The 17,463-nt window shown below is 40.1% G+C and overlaps 1 long non-coding RNA gene across 1 annotated transcript; it reads right to left on the bottom strand.

Annotated features, from left to right (window-relative positions):
* Positions 1–714: 714 nt before the first annotated feature.
* On the bottom strand, positions 715–16,895 carry LOC113949787. The gene is made up of 4 exons (XR_003528566.1): positions 16,797–16,895; positions 11,020–11,225; positions 1,986–2,054; positions 715–1,050 (listed from the first exon to the last, which is right to left on the bottom strand). It is a non-coding gene; the product is annotated as an uncharacterized LOC113949787 (long non-coding RNA).
* Positions 16,896–17,463: the final 568 nt, after the last annotated feature.

Here is a 17,463-nt window from a genome sequence, read left to right as displayed (position 1 = left end):
AAAAAACCGTCAGCAGAGAAACTGTTCTGCAGGATATTGCTCCTCTTGCCAACCCTCTTTCAGCTGGAGATTTAGGCATTGTGCCTCCCCTAATACTAAACCTTATCTTCACTGTACTTTTGACCATAAGCCTAAAATGAGTTGTGCTCTGAGTCACAGCCTGGGTCCCCAAGACATGTTTGAAATTAAAAAGTTATTACAAAAGAAATAATTACACAATACCATCTAAAAGGTCACCATGAAAAAACCAAAGACAATTATGTGCAACTATTGTGATTTCTGAGTAAGACTGCATTTTAGTTTTACATGTAAATCATTGATTTTTACAGCTAGTTATTTGCTGGATTAAAATCAGAAGCACAGTACATGTTCAACAGACCCTTCATTATATTTTTCTTCATTGATCTAATCAAACATTTCTCATCAGTGCTTAAATGTTATATTCCAAACTTCATTCCAGCCGTTGGTTATTCTTACAAAAGAACAATTTTAAAATTAACTAAGATAAAAGGGCCACACATTTAAAACAAAAACAAAGGATCCAGGTTTTTGTTTTTCCTTTAAAATTAGAGATGTCACAATTTATTTTTATTTGAATTTTTTCCAATAAAATTATCGACATTATTTAATTGGATAAAGACATGTAGTCTTTCTTACACACACACATAAATACTACAGACTCTACCCCGCAGTATATTCCTCAGATTATCTTAATTTCCCTCAGATGTTTTGCAATTTTTTCCTGTGTATTGTCAGTTTTAAAACAGTGTTCTATTCTTCTGTTTACTTAGAGGCTGTGCAAGCTGGCTGTTTGAATGTGCCAATACTATCAGAAGTCCATAGGCTACCCCATATATCCTGGGCCCTTGGTTTCCAGAGGAGTAAAGTTCCATCAGCTCCTGCAGTTAATAGCACTGGAGGTATCATACAGCCAGATGCATTTTGGATTGTCTTTGAATTCCCCACATCCATGACCAAGAAGCTTTTGTCAGCAACGTTACCCATAGACAGCTGTGGGGTTGGATCTGCATCGAGGTATGAACTCACACCCTGTAGATCCAAGTGCAACATCTCAGCTAAGTCATGAAAAGGTCACAGCCAAATTAATTTTGTTTAATGTTTTTAAAAATCCACCCATATGCTGCATGTATTTGTCATTACCAACCTACCTTAAAGCTTGGGAAAATGCATGTATTACAGCTGCTGCTCTGTGCACCCCATACCAACAGGGCAGCCTACGTGATCCCCAAAAAAGAAACCCTAAACCCTGAATATGTCAAAAGCATTGCATGAACAAACTGAAGAAGAAGAAGGCATTTTCTTCAATTTTTTTTCTGTTTTGATACTTCTAGACTTAGCACTATAGAGGGGACTATATTTATACCCTGATAGGTGATTCTTGGGTTGATGTGCCCCTTCAAGCAACTGCCCTCTTAGCACAGAATCTGACTTTAGCAAAATCTGAAATCAGCAACTATATCAGGCTTTGGACCAAAATGGTTTATGAGTGGTCCATCCCCCATCATATCCGAGGAATGTCATGGCCTTACAATGGCATGCTTTTTGAACCCTTTCCAATTTCAGATATTTCCTTTCTCTTTTAATACCTCATTGCTTTTGCATCAATTACAGCCTGACCTAAAGCCACACTGGCAGTGAATGTGATATATAGTAGAATCCATTTAAATGAATTTCTGATGAAAGAATAAAACTGTTAAAAGAATAAATTTACTGCACAGATTTATACAAATCCTGTATATGCACTGAAATCCTCTTAAAAGAAAAACTGATGGAAGATTAAAATGTTAAATGAATTAAACCCCAGCATCCTAGTGAAATATAATGATTATTTGACCTATTAAATGAATAGCTCCACTGACCATATAATGGTAAGTATTCAAATATATGTCAATTTTAAATATGAAGTGAAAAAATGTAAAGCAAACAGTGATCAATGGGAGTATCTATTAAAACAATAAACTTACAGAGGAGCAGAGAAATGTTCTTGAAAGGTCTTTGTTCACCCAGCCATGAAGCTAGAGACTCCTTCATTTCTGTGAAAAAAGAGAGAATTTTAATGATTATTAAAAGTTGTTAACTGCACAGCATAAATGTAATTTTTGCTTTGCTTAATTTCAACATATTAAAGTGTCTGAGAAAGCCATTTCCTTTCCTTTCAGCTGTGGTAAATTTTTAGGGATTTGTTTTAAAGAAGAAGTTGACCAACATCTGCCTTTAGGGCTGTCTGTATTCCATTTTATGGAAAGTATCTTTTAAAACTGCTGAATCAGTAATCAAGAGCAAAACATACAAAAACATGCATGTTGTGAGCACTGTAACATTTATTTTAGCTTTCGTTCTTTTAATGTATAGTCAAGAACATAACATATAAATGTATTTCTGATAAACAGTACATCCATGTATTTCAATGCTAAAATAAAAATTAATCATTTTGTCTGTCCCATCAAAAGCACTATTTTGGTAACAGTAACGTTCTGTGAAGTGATCCCATTTTGGAAAAAAAAAAATGCTTTATCTGTATATCTTGGTTTTGCCCAGCTCTTCTAGTAACTGGTTTCAGGTTTAAATCCCAGATTAAACCACTAAAAATGTGCACTCTTAAATCCCCTGGCAGTGAGTTGAAAACAATTTTATACATCAGCTTCCTACCTGGGAAGAGTTGAGTTCATATTCAGTTTAGGTCATAGGTGAAATGAGTTTGTCAGTCACAATCCAGTCTGTAATGAATTTATATCTGGATCACAAAATTACTGTACTACCCAATTAAATGTTGCCTGAAGGGACTGTTCATTAGAGATGGAGACCCAACAATGGATATTAGAGACTGAAGTGCATTTTCAGTGTATGAAGAACTGTACAATCCCCAGATAGTCCTGTCTCAGTAGCAAGATGCTACGTATGGAAATGACACCTTCCCTTATGTCAAGCCTTCACATTTGCACCACTTTGTGATTACATGACCTTACAGACTTCACAAATTTCTTGCCAAGAAATACCACAAACCTTGAGTCACAGCCTTCTCTTCAGAAAAGGCTTTGTAGAAATTCAAGAGTGTTTTTAGTGACAATGTGACTGTGTCTATCCTTTTGCCATTTAGCTCAAAGCCTATATTTTTGAAGGATGTATGGATAAAGCCAGGTCTTTCTTAGAGGGGTCTGGCTGGCAGCGAAGCATGCTGAAAGCTACAACTTCCCTGCACTGAGGGAACAAAGAGTTTGTGTGAACTGCAGGCCACCAGAAGAATGCACCTGTAAGGGTAAAAATGTGTTGGTCCTTTCTTACAAAGGAAGATGTCTTCTGCCTGTACCCCTCCTGAAAGCAAAACCAGATGGATATGAGAGGCCAGGAGGGACACTTCAGCCCCCTGGGTGAGGTTAACACCAAGTCCTTTGACTTTCCCTGTGATTCTCTGGTGAGCTTCAAAAAAAAAAAAATCAAAAAAGGGAAAATTCGACTACCTGACTAACAAAATACAAGGAAAATATATTTTGGGAGATTTGACAGTGGAAACTTTTCAAGGCAGGATTTCTATTTGATTTTTCCCATGTTACCTGGATAATATCTCCATAATCTTACATGGAGATCTGGGACTACAGAGAAAATTTTATTTTACTAAAAATCCATCTCCCATTGTGTTCTGATAATCAGTGCACTGTAATAGCCATAAAAAAAAAAAAAAGGTGGAAATAACCAGGTAAATGCTCCAGTCATCCCTAAAGTTGTGGTCTGCTCTACCTTAGAAAGCAAAAATATACACTGAAAATGCAAATAGATAATAGAGAGACATAGAATATTAATTCATGAATAAAAAACTAGCTAGATGGCCAGGCCCAGAGAGTGGGGGTGAATAGAGTTAAACCCAGCTGGGAGTGAGTCTCTAGTCATGTTCTCCAGGGCTTGGTACTTGGGCCAGTTCTGTATAATATTTTTACCAATGATCTGGACAAGGAGATGGAGTGCACCCTCAGTCAGTTTGCAGAGGAAACCAATTTGGTTGGGAGTGTCAATCTGCTGGACGTCAGGAAGGCCCTGCATAGGGATCTGAATCCATGGGCTGAGGATGGTGGTATGAGGTTCAACAGGGCGAAGTGCTGGGTCCTACACTTCAGCCACAACAACAGAATTTATTCTACGAATAGGTATTGAGTCAGGGGTTTGCAAATTAGAAGTTTGATAAAGAGATTATCATATTTTAACTTTGTCATGCCAAGATAGTCTGTGACATTGCCCTGTTGAGACATGCAAAATAGTTGAGAGCTGGGAAAGAAACAGCTCCTGTTGACAAGAAAACCACTAGGAAGATCAGGAGATGGCTGCATAAGAAGTAGGAGTCATCCAAAGCCAGTTTGTAAGTCAGTGAGGCTCAGGTAAGAAGCTGCATGAGAAATACAGTTAGAGAAGAGTGTTTCAGTAAAGGTTTTACTGGGCTTGACAGAAATAGCACTTTTTCTTAACTATGTAATTAGGATCTAGATGAAGTGTGAAGCTCTTCAAAGCAAGGATGGAGAAGATGCTGCACATACATGCAAGGCTTAAATACCTTTTGAGAGACATGCAAATGTTATTGGCTTTATGGGGCAGCAGAAAAATGTAAGAGTAAGGGAGGTCTTGATTGTTTCATTGCCAGACATAAATAACAGCTTGCATAATCCAATATTCACACTAAAATCTTTGGCCACACACCAGAGAAAAGCACATTTCCATCCTTGCCTCTTGGGAGTCCTCTTCTGAAAGACTTGGTTTTTAACAATTCAGCCCACATCCCTTTCTATTAGCGTAAAAAGGAGAGCCAGCTCACCATACCTGATTATCCTTCTGATTGAACACTCAGATCAGGTGGCTGCAACCTGTCCTCTAACCCCTTCTTTGCCAATTTTTTTTCTTGTATCCTTGTTTGTCACAGTGACAAGAAAGGACTGAATCAATACTTAAACATCTTTTAGCTTCAGGAAAAGAAATAACTGAATCAGGATCTGAAGCTATGTTTAGTGGGTTAATCTGTTTTAATCCAAGAAAATCAGACGCAAGCCATGCTCATTAAGAGGAATTTAATTTTGTTTTCTGTTATTTAAACAACCTAGAAATCATCTGACCTTCCTGCCAATAATTTCTCTGTACTATTTATAACCATTTTTGAAGGTGCTGATTGCAGTACTGAATGTCAATAGGATTCTGTCTACTATTAATGTTGTTACTATTGCTGTAGTACTTAAAGCAGCAATTATGGAGCAAGACCTGACTGGGCTACACACAGATCCAGAGTAAGATATTTGCTGTCACAAGAGTAATGTGAGAGACATTAATAGTTAACTTGGATCCACACATGGAAAACTGTGAAAGAGTGCTGGTCAGCATGGCAGAGGGGACTTGGATCACCAATGGCTTCACGGGCAAGAATTTTAAAGAAGATTTGAAACATGGTAAGATAATAAACATGACAAAATTTCAGATATTTATTGGGATCACTGCCAAGAGTGAGAGCCATCATGAGAAAGGTGTGCTATGTTTGATACTCGATATGAATGTGATTGATGTGTCAAGACAATAAGCCCTGAATAAAAATCCTGGCCATTTCTATGGTTTTATTAACTTCAGTGGGATAGGTCTGACGGAGCAAAAGGGGAAGAAAAGTGAGATATAACTGGAAAAGGAAACCTTCAGAGTTCTAAATCACACTTTAAATTACACAGAAATGAAAAGGAGGAAGAGGGAATATGTAAAGGCACATGAATCCAAGGGTGCACAAGCAATTTTTATTAAGATGGGAAGGACCAAAGCATGACTGTACTGTGAAGAGAAAAGCTGGAGCATCTAAGAGAAAGGAGTGGGTAAAGGAGGGAAAACATATAGATACAAACTGAGGACAAAACAGGATGGTATTGAGGCAACTGGAGGTGATTAGAGAAGGAGCATTACTCAGGAACTTGCGCCTGCCTCGGGGGGAGATGATGACACAGAACCTTTACAAAGACTGTAAGGCAATTTGGGGTGGGGTGGGAAGGTCAAATGGTCATTCCAAAGGGAAAAGGTACATACAATTTTTGCTGGAATAAATTGCTATCAACATGCCCAGAGAAGTCAAGAGTAAATGTGTAGAAGGTTTCAAAAAGGGATGCAAGTTGGGAAGAATATGAGTGAGGTTACAGGCATGGGGTTGTTGAGCTGGAAGAGAAAAACTATTTAGTCAGGAAGACTGTAGAATGGAAATGGAAGAGGAATTCTTTTGCAGTGGGAGAAGACAAGCGTGGAGAAGCAGATTTCATTTTAACACTGCACTGTTTATACACAAGTGCTGTAAACTGAATGCTGAAAGTGATTCTAAGTTGCAACTTAGCGGGGCCAGACCATGGAATTAAAGGACACCTCTAAAGAACTAATGGTAAAAGTCAATGGAAAGAAAATAATACATCAACATATAAGGTAAAAAGAACAACCAACAAACCAAATCCACACACACCCCCCCAAAATAAAAAAGCCGAAAACATCCATCCCAAAACAGTAAAAAGGCCTGAGAGTGGATAAGAAATTATCAGCTACTGCTTGTAAAAAGTGATGGGGGAAAAGACCAAAGTAAGAAGGCCTGTGCATGGCTGATCTCAGTAACCTGAGATTAAATACTTTCTTATCGTGTGTCCTCCAGGGTGGATAAATTCCACACTGCAGATCCATTCAATTGACACAGAACAGGCATGTGCAATGATTAAATGATTTGTGCAAGGTGACACAGAAATCAGTGCCAAACGTTGGCCCTAAGACCCCTGAATCCCAGGTCAGACAGTTTGTGAGCCAATAACTGTCTCTTGGCTGGTTTAGAGAGAAGTCTGATATCCCTCTGCTCTCTGCAGAGCCTCCCCTTATAGGTCTACTAATGGAAGAGCATCCTATAAGATGCCACTCAAGATAAATGGCAAATTATATCTCAAAATATTACGGCCTTTCATATTTTTCTTTATGCAGTGTGAACTCTGAAATGGTAGAAACAAAGGCACACCCAGAAATGGTTCACTTTTTTATCCGCTGATAGGTGGGCAGAGAGGAAAGCAAGCTACTCCCATAGAGTTTAGTGCTTCCCATAGCACAGAGAAACAAAAGGTAAAAATTCACTACTCATGAAGCATCCACCTGTGCTGACAGCTAATTTAGGCCCAATATACATGCTATGCAGAGAAAATAAATTCTCATGACACGTGAAGTCTGGAAACCAGGGCAGCCTGGCAGTGATATTGAAGTAACACTCTGTTTGCATACTGATTTCTGTGGTACTGCTCTTTGTTTAAAAAAAACCCCAACACATATTTATGCAGTTTCACGGGAAACTATCATATCCAAATACATGAGGAAATCGAACCAGAATCACTATTTGTTAACAGTTCACTCTATAACCAGGCAGAGATTCCTTCTAGGGTTTTGGGGGTTAGATTCTGGTTTGCAAAATGAAAGTTTGGGATACCCTCTTGATCTCCTTTCAGGCTTTGGAGATATAAAATATCTCCCCATCTGATTCTAAAGATTTTCTGTATCCTGTGGAGTCATTTTACATATAATTTTGGTCTCTTAATAGTTCACTGAACATTTAGAAACAGCATAATTCACTAGCTTCTAATTTTTCATTTCAAGGATTTTTGACACTTTTTATCTGCTCCTCAGCTAAGTGCTTCTTTAGCCCTGTTTGTTCAGTATTTTGAGAGTTGCTTTTAATAGATCTGCTCTTGCAGGCACTTCATCTGCAGAACTCCTCCTCAAGAAATCCACAGCACAATAAACAAATAAAAGAACTTCACCTCGCTTTATCTCCTCAGTGGTTTTGCGTGACTTTTAGTTCACCTCTTGAACCTCTTCAACACTCACCACTGTCAAACTGACTGTGCTCTCTGCTTATCTGAGATTACTTTCTCTCCACTGAAATGCAGTTCATTACTTTCTTCAATGGAATTCTAAATCTGTTCTCTAATAGATTTCTAATCCTTAGCAAACCCACGCATTACGAAGCAACCCCTGTGCCTGCCATATGGTTAACCTGATTTTCAGCGACCCTGCCACAATAATTTTCATTAGAAGCATGTGATTAGGAAAATACCACACCAACGAGAATGTGATTCCCATTTCCGGCTTTCCCTTATTATTCTGGAGAGCTTCTTCTTATCACACACCCTTCAGTCACTACAGAGAACTGCAATTGCTTCCTCTCAGAAATCTCCTCTTCTTACTTTTAAGTCTACTCAAGACTGTCATAAGCCTTTGCTTCTCAAGCTCAGCATGATGGGTGCACTGTTCCCCAGACATTGTACTTCACTTGCTTGTAGAAGAATCAATAGATCAATAGATTTCTGATCTATTATAGTAAAGTTGGCACTCTTAACACGAAACATGTTTCGATACTAGCAGACCATTAAAATAAAAATGCTGAGTGTTATTTTTATCCTGTTTCTGACCATGCAAAACATTCTGACCACTTGTGATCATTAATAATCTTGTGCAGCTTTCCACAGCAATAGAGGACTTCATTGAAATGCCCTTGGAGAATTCCTGCTTATGTAACTCTATATCACTAACTATATCCTTACTTCACTAACTGCAGATTTCTAGCTCATGATCTGTTCTAAGCCATTTTAAGATCTTATTGAATATTTTTCACTAGCAGCAACCATAAATATTCAAAGTACGGGAATTTCAGTGTTGGAAGGAGAATAAAAATATATACATATCAGCAGACAGTGATTTTTAAGTATCTGTTGCAATACAAACACAGTAGTGAATCTGAAAAAGATTCAGTTTAGTATTAAGAGAAAATCAAGCATCTAAAAATACAAAGGATGTTTAGAATGACCACACTTACCAAGGAGTTTGAGATTTTGGGGAGGAAGATGTTATATAAATGTTGAAGTTTTCATGTTTTGTGTTAGGTTTGCTTTGTTGGCATATTATAGTATGTAGGGTTGTTCATTTGGGGTTTTTTTTAAGTAATTAGTTTCATATTAATTTTAGAGACACTTTCCAGTGCTAGGCTGCATCAGGCACCTTGGAATGAGGCCTGCTGAAGACAGACATTACAGGAAGCAATTATCAACTACTCAGGTCAGTGAATGTATTGGTTTTTTCACAACTAAAAAACCAGAACCTGTTGTTTTCAATTAATATCCTGTTACCATGACAGAACAACTCCCCCTGATGTTATATATACACTGGAGTCAGGATCAGCAGCCCCAGAGTAACGATGGCAAGAATCAGTCATGAGGACTGTTCAGGCAGCTGAGGTGTGACACAGCTCCAAAGCAATGATATGAACATGTGATGATGCAGTGCTTGAATAAACTTCTCTCTCAGCATTTTTTGCATCATCAGCTATTTATTTCAATATTCTGTATGTCATCAGTACTCTGGCAGCCCATTTTTTTTTCTTTTTAATACTCCTTCTGTATAAACAGCATGCATAAAAGTTCAGTTTTGGAATAGTTCATTAATCTTCACTTGTTAAATGCTGGTTTGTCAAAATGTACTTGGTAACTGCATAATTTGTGTTACGACATCACCTTGTGACAGTAAATGCCGTAAGAATTCATATCCAGGTGATATAAATCTTGCATTTATATGTTTGACTGATAATTACACAGTGGAAAAGTATATCTGGGTCATCACTTTCCAGAGGCACCAGTGTCTGTGTTTCTATTCCTGGTCAAACATTCGAAAGCGTTCCAGTGCCTGCTCGCCTGGTGTTTTCCCTGCTGACACAACCAGTTAGACAGACAGAACTGTAAATGTTATAATGAGACACAGCAATTTCCATGTGGGAGAAGGGCTGACAAGAACAGACTGCAAATTTTAGACAGTTTTAAAGTACCCTCTTTTGGCTCAAAGAAGCCTCCAGTGCTTTTATTATAATCTCTTGATTTATCTGTTTCTGTTGAAAGGGCAGGCTCTGACCTCCTATGAGCAGAGGCTTCAGTGCTGTAAACAGCTGCATCCAGGCTTTTAAAGAGGCTCCCAGTTTGGGAGCATGTACCAAATCCATGTCAGCTGCTTGATTTACCTGGAACTTCAGCGGGTGTAAACCAGCCCCAGACCACTTGAAGTGGCTCGAATTCAAATATTAAAGTGAGATTGAAAACTAGCAATGACACATTTTTTTCCTGCACCTTTGAATTGACTATTAATCTCACTGACTGTAGTGAAGGAGGTTCTGGCATTAAAAGCTGGTTATGGAGAACTACCTCCTTAGGGAGACAAAAACATTTCTCTGTCCCTCCTTGCGTCATTAACACTTCATTGAACTCAGCTGGGACAAGGGCTTCCAGAGCCCTCGTCTCTTGGAAAAAATTTTGCCTTTCAGAACCTGACATTTCCCAGCTGGAATTGTATCTGTTTCAATGAAAATCAAAAAGCAAGTGTAGCTCATGGCTATTAAATGGCAATTTTTTTGATGTGCATCCATCATTCATGCTGGTGATCTAATCCCTGTAAAGTCAATGGGAGAGAAGAAAAGAAGGTAATTCACAGACCCTAAAAGACCCACACATCCATTCAGAAGCCTTCCACTATGCTCTTTGCAGATGAGTTAAAATGTGAATTATTTGCAGGAAGAACTGGACAAATAATTTAAAACAAGTAAAAGCTGAGAAAAAGTGAACTCTTCCACAATCAATTCATGAAGTAACAAACAGAAAAATAAACATCCACCATTTACATAATTCATGAATAGTTACCATTTCAGTTCTCTTTTCTGTCCATACACTGCCAGTGAGGGACGTGCCATAACCACAACCTTGTGTGTTTCTCTCTTGTTTAATATTTTTACCTCATATGTTCTTCAGAAACATTGTCAGATTTGCAAACAGTGAAAGGGAGTATCTCTTACTGACTTTATCTGAGTTATGTGATTTACACCAGCAAGGACCTGAAGCTCTACTTCTCTCCTTTTTTTCTTCCTGTACTTGCTTAAAGAATTTGTTAACTCACATGCACAGTCCCACTGATTCCTTCACCAGGGTAAGTAAAAGTTACCTGAATAGGCGCCCTGAATCAGACTTTTGATGTGACTTTAGTTGCAGACTATTTCTTCACAAAGTGTTTGGAAAAGGAGACACATATGCACAAACGTATTCTAAATAGCCACAACCAGCTGTTTTTCCTTCCTTTTTTCTCCTTTTACTCTATATCCAGCTCTCCTGACCAATGGAAGCAGCACTTGTGGAAGCTTTTAGATTCACCTGGAACACAGGAGAAAAGGGATCCTTTCAGTATTACATATTTAATTTGAGACCCTGGGCTCTGTGGATATCTGTGCATACCCAAACTGTGACACACTCTGGAAGCCAGGACTCACCTCATCATCTTCCTGTATCTCTGGACAGTTGATAAACACATGTAAGTCACTCATAGCATCAGTGCTCCTTGGAGGACTTGACTTCACTTCCCAAGGAGCGTGGGACACACAACATTCATAAAATGTAGACACACAGTACCCCTTCCTGTCATACCTAATGACACCATATCTGCCAACATGTGTCATTCAGCACTGGTTGCCACATGACCACTGAGAAGCACACAGTAGCTTGGATTCAAACCTGTAGTCTGCTGACAGCTGCACTCAGCTGAGCTCGAGATATGTTTCACCTGCAACATTTGGTTCCCTTCCTCCTCACTGAGATGCATAAAACCTCCTAACAAACATCACTGTAAGAAACAGGACTTTTATTTAACCCTTTTGTGGGAATTATCCACCTCTTGGAGCCTCTGAAAACAGCCTGTCCTATGAATCTGCAGGCACAAGGATGTCACAGATACCAGAGGACTATAGATTCATGTTCATAAATGGTCAGGCCAGAAAGAGCCATTACACTAAGGAGGCAAACCCCCTACTTAGCTGAGATAGCCATCCACTGTTACTAAGCTATCCATGTAATGAGCCCCTGTATTTGGCAGGAAAGCACCAAATCACCCTCCATTTCACCCCCATCTCTCCAGCGTTACCTCTGGTGATATTGCTCAGGGAAGAGGATCACTGGATTAACAGGTTATAAAACCAGGAGCTGCTTGGAGAAACCAAAATACAAAGCTGAGCTCCAGACCCTGAGTTGCATGTGAAGACTCCTCATTGAGTTAGGGCAGTTTTAAGATCTCTTGAAGCTATGCTGCTTTTTTTTTAATGTCAGTGTATCTCTGAGCTATCTTAAATTGGAGTCTGCCAAAACCTCCAAGGGGCCATTATGACAGTTAGAGATTACCAATGAATACAGATTTCTGGTATGTCCCCTTTGCAATACTTGCTGCAGGGTTGTAGAAGTAAAATTAAGGACACTATCTCCTTAAAGCTCTCCCACATTTTCTGACTTTTCAGACGATATTTCTCTTCTCCAAGTCCCTTTATCGTTTTATCTCATTTCCCCTGGGTCCTTCCACTGGCCTCACCCCCGGTTTGTTCTACAATTTGCATCCTTGCCTTCTCGTCCTGCCCTCAGCAGCTCCAGTTCTCACTGGAAGCCCTCTCCAGTACTAGCTTTTAGCTTTGCCTGGTATGCTTTAGGCCACTGTCAGCTTTCCTCACACTCAAGACTCATCTTTCTTCCTCCTCCCCATGTCTTGCCCCCTCTCCCAGTAAGTACCACGAGCTGCTATGAGTCTTCACATGTATTTTCTTCCCTCATGAGCTTCTTCAACATATGAGATGCAGTTTCTTTTACTTTATCCCTAAGTATTTGCAATGACCTCTGTTTCCTCTTTCCAGACTGTTTGCACCATCAGATGCTCGCTTCACCCATCTAAAGCTATTTTTCCTCCAAACTATTCTTTGTCTCTTTTCTTCTGTAGCAATCTTCAAAATTATCAGTTCTCGTGAAGCACTCCTTATAGGCCTGCTGTCCCCTGCAGTTACAGTTTTCTTTAATGAATAGATTAGTGTTGGTATAATCTGTATAAACCTTTAATTTACCTGTACTGTTCCTGTTTCAGTGGTCTCAGTTCTATCTAAAACACAGTTTCTAATGAAAAGTGATATTCTGAAGCATGCACTGTATTTACATTTTTCTTCAAGTGTAGTATCCCAGCTGTAGAGCCAAACATGTTTTCCTGTTCCCTTTGACATCAGAGAAGCTTTCACTTTCATTCCCTGCTCTATGATCTTAAAGTACTTTCTCACTGTTTTTTTTTAACTGCTAGTTTGGATAAAGCTGGCCCAGCAGAAAGTTGTCCCAGCAGACACCAAATGAGACACAAATCCCACCAGCAAAAATAAGAAAATAAAGCAGAAAAATTCCTGCTTAATTAGAAACACTTAAAAAAACCCAACAACCCACTAAATGACAAAAATACCCAAAGAACTCTGCTTCCCCATGCATATTAGCTCCTCCTGAAGCCCTCTCCCACTTGCAGTTGCGAAATACCTTAGAGTAGTTTTCCAAAGGTGAACATAATACTGCAATAATAATATCTTTCCTTCCTTCAGTGGATTTATTTTGTCAGTGATTGTTCTCTGCCTCAGCAAAACAGCTTCATCTCTCTTCTCTAGCTCATGTGGGGCTGAATCCTGCAGTAGCAGTCCCAGTGAAATCAGTGGGAGTGCTGACTATGTAAGAACCAGATGTGTCCCACTGAATAATTATCCAGGGCTGAATGAACTCCCAGAACCTGTGTGTTAAGACAAGCACCTGCATCTAAATCTTTTTAGTCAAGGCAGGAGCCCCACTAAAAAAACCTTCCCCATTGCCACCCAATAATGCCCTTGCTGACTTCTTCAAATAAATATTTCCACTAAAAAAAACCCCATACATATTGAGATAAGATTTCAACAAAAAGAAATGATCTGGTATTATTTAAAAAAAAATAAAAATAAAAAAATTGGAGCACTAAACCTTTCCCAACTGCAAGTCAATTTGATCTTTAAAGAGAGGTCAGTGGGCTTTTTCCTGCTGTAGAAACATGCAAAAATACCAGTAGAAATTCACTTTCTGAAGTTTTAATAAAAGTATGTCAGAAACATAGGAAGTTGGAGCTCTTATTAATGTTGATGAGTGTTAAGTAACTACAACATTTAGCAATTTAGCTATTAGAGTATTATCTTATTGATGCCTAGTTGCTGCTTTCTTGCTGCCTAGTTTCTAACTCATCTTCCCCATTTTTCTTTCCAGCCATTGCACATACATTTTGGGAGAAAAATAGGGGGAAAAAAAATGTTCTCCTGGAGGAGTAGGATTTAAAATTTACAATCAAATTGGGTGCTAAAGGCAGTATTCAAATTTTAAAATATTCTTCATGAACTATGCAAAACCTGAAAGAGTCAGAAAATGTTTCAAAGATACTTTGACAAATGTCTTAGTGATGATGATGAACTCGCTGGTAGATAGGGGTGCCATTAATTTTTTTTTTTCCCCTTGTTCTCAAAGGAGATGAAATTCAGAAATCCAGCAGAAGAACCCTGCGCCACTGATGGGAGGGGTGTGCCAGTGGCAGGGGAGAATACGGAGACATTAGGTCTAAAATTCTGGAGGTTCATCCAAGGAACAAAATCCCTTTTGTAGCCTTTATGGCCAGGACCCACTGTTTCCCAAAGCACAAGGCAGAGGCTTAGTCATTTGAGGCTGAACATCAGTGCAACACACTTCCCTTCCTCAGGGAAGAGGAACTTTATAACTTGTTCAAAGTGAGGAAGAGTAAGAGGGCAAAAAATACAGTGTTCATTAAAAGATTCCCTCTGGGGCTGTTTCCTAAAAGAATCTGTTTGCAAATTAATGTCTTTTGGCTGAATTGCCACCCTGAATCCAACTGGGCCTTGTACTGCAAAACAGATTCTTCCAACTTCTACAGCTTCAGTAAAGCTGATGCCTGAGTAACATCGAAGAAGGATGATACAGGACAACAAATCCATGTTGTCAGAAGCTCCACATGTCAAGGGAATAAACAAAAATTTTTTTTCTTTCCACTGTTTTTTTTGTTACCATCTTTTCTGCTACGCTCATAAGGTGTATGGGTCTGAGCCTGCCACAGATTCTGACTTGGCTTCAGCCATGTACACTGGATTCTTTAAATACACATATTTAAGCCCATAGAAAATCTTGGAAAGCCCAAACCTATTAACATCTTCATAATTTGCAAGCAGCTCCATCGTGCATGTCAGGAGCCTGAGGGTTTGGGCACTTTTTTCCCTTGAGCCAGCACTGCAGTCTGTGGCCCTCGAGCTGTGCACAACCTGCCCTCACACTGTGCTCCAGGGGCTGCCCTGGGAAAAGCCATGTCTGGGGATGCCTTCACAGCCCCAGTGGGACAGGGACACTCCAGCTCCAAGCTGGCCTTGAGCCCCAGTGCGAGGGCATTGCCAGGGCTCAGACATCCCAGTACGGGGTGTGATTTGTCATCGGATGGAAACATCACACTAGAAGCTATGACGATAAGATAGGGCAGAGTTGGTTTTGCAGTGTTTATCTGACTGGAGGGAGAAGAAAAGGGAAAAAGTATTGCTGAGGGATAGTTAGGCAACCAACCAAACAGTTTACTATTTTTTGTGTCTATCACTCTGACCTTTAAAGTGTTGGTAACATGAGGAACAGCAGCAGCTCTTGCCCAGGTGTGTCCATCCCCACCAGGATTTCATAATCCTCGGTTAAACCTTCTTGTTCCCCATGTCCCTCTTGCATGGAGCACAGCAGCACACAAGTCAGCACTACAGCACAGGGCTCCCAATCCGTGGCCTGTGGTGGGGATACCCACTGAATAAAAAAACTTTTAGCTCTGCCAAAACAACTGCCACCAACATAGACAGCTTCAGAGAGACAATGAGACATTTTGTACCATCAATAACCCTGCTACAGCCCTCTTCTGACCAGTCAGCTGCCTGGGACTCTATAATTGCACTCAGATTAAAATTTACAGGACCTATTTGATTTTTTTTTTTTCCTGAATATCTCCATAAGGAGCTTAAAAATGTAAAAAAACAAACCAGAACAAATTCTGCAGGTAGACTCAAATTAGTTCTGGTGACAAACACTGCTAGGTACTGCAGTAGAAGGAGCAGGAGGGGGTCCTCTCACATCACTAACAACATGCCTCAGTGAAACTTGTAGCGGGACAGGTGAATTATAACTAGAGCTTGGATTCCAGATGAGACATTATCGATCATTCTCTGGCTTACTTGAAAAGAAGGGACTAAGAGTCACACTACACAGACATATGGCTCAGCATGGAAGAATAAGACTTTGATGTTATCCTGATCAAAATGGCATCCCAGCCACGGGAAGCAGGGGAAAAGGTTGGGCTCGATGATCCTGGAGGTCTTTTCCAAACTAAATGATTCTTTGTGATTCTGTGTTGAGGGAAGGCTGAGTGGCCAGAGAGAGTGGTCATGACTCAGGTTCATTCTCTGGCTTCTTCCTGGAGCAAGCTGGTATAATCCAGCCCTTTATATGCAAGTTACTGGGGGAGAGTACAATAAATATGGAACATCAAAATGTCATTTGCACAGTCACTTTAAACAGATATGTCCTAGCGCTCTCTTCCTTCTGTGCAGGAAAGATAATAATCTGTTAAACTTTCTCCTGGAACCATATTTTAGCATTTTAATTAGAGACCCAACACATGCACTAAACACACCCTCAATAAAGGGCACGCCTTAATAAAGTCAGTACAGCATGCTGCTGTAACCCAGCAAGGTCACTGCCTGAGAGGAATCACCAACGAGGCGACTGGATCGCTGCCAGGACACCCGGCAAAGATACGGGGACCCGTTTCAGGAGGCCACTGCTGCTCTTGGCCAACGGGGAAGGGCAGGGAGGCAACGTGCTGACACTTACCCACACCAGTGCTCATCCACGGGAGAGCAAAGTCATCGAAATGTAGTTACTGCTTGTTTCTGATGGACGGCAGCTGTTGGGCTGCTGTTCCTGGCCATGGGTGCCCCGGAGGAAGGCTGTGCCTTCCCCCCTCCTTTGAGCACTATCTCCCTCTGCTGTCCTGCCGCAGCCCTGCGCTTGGGATCCACAAGGTGACCTCTGAAGCAGAACCAAAATAGAAAACTTGGAAAAAAAAATACCTCGTAAAAGTTTTTCCTTGGCACTATTTGGTTTCATCAGAAACATTTTAATGTCAGGAAGCATCAGTCCCAAACACTGGAGGCTTCCTGGTGGAAAGCACATAAATAAAGAACAGCTAGGAAATACATTTTCTCCTTATGGAGCTGCCCAATCAGGTTTCCATTACTAGTAAGAAGTAATAACCAGTAACAGCTTCTTCTCTGAGAGAGAAGTAACATGAATTTTTAAGCAGCAGGGATCCTTTAAGAGAGGGGTATATAAAATGTGTTCTCAGCTTTTGCCTTCTGATGGGAGGAAAACATGGAGCAAGTGTCTGACCAAGGCAGGAGTAGTCCTTGCATATCCCTGTATCCATATGCAAGATATCAGGACTCAGAGGGCTAGTTCTGAGGACAGCCTGTGAGGTGCATGGGACTGGACAGCACCT

This window comes from Corapipo altera, unplaced genomic scaffold (genome assembly GCF_003945725.1).
Source record: "Corapipo altera isolate COAL_440 unplaced genomic scaffold, ASM394572v1 58, whole genome shotgun sequence".
Taxonomy (NCBI): Eukaryota; Metazoa; Chordata; class Aves; order Passeriformes; family Pipridae; genus Corapipo; species Corapipo altera.
This window is presented reverse-complemented; position numbering and strand designations above follow the sequence as displayed.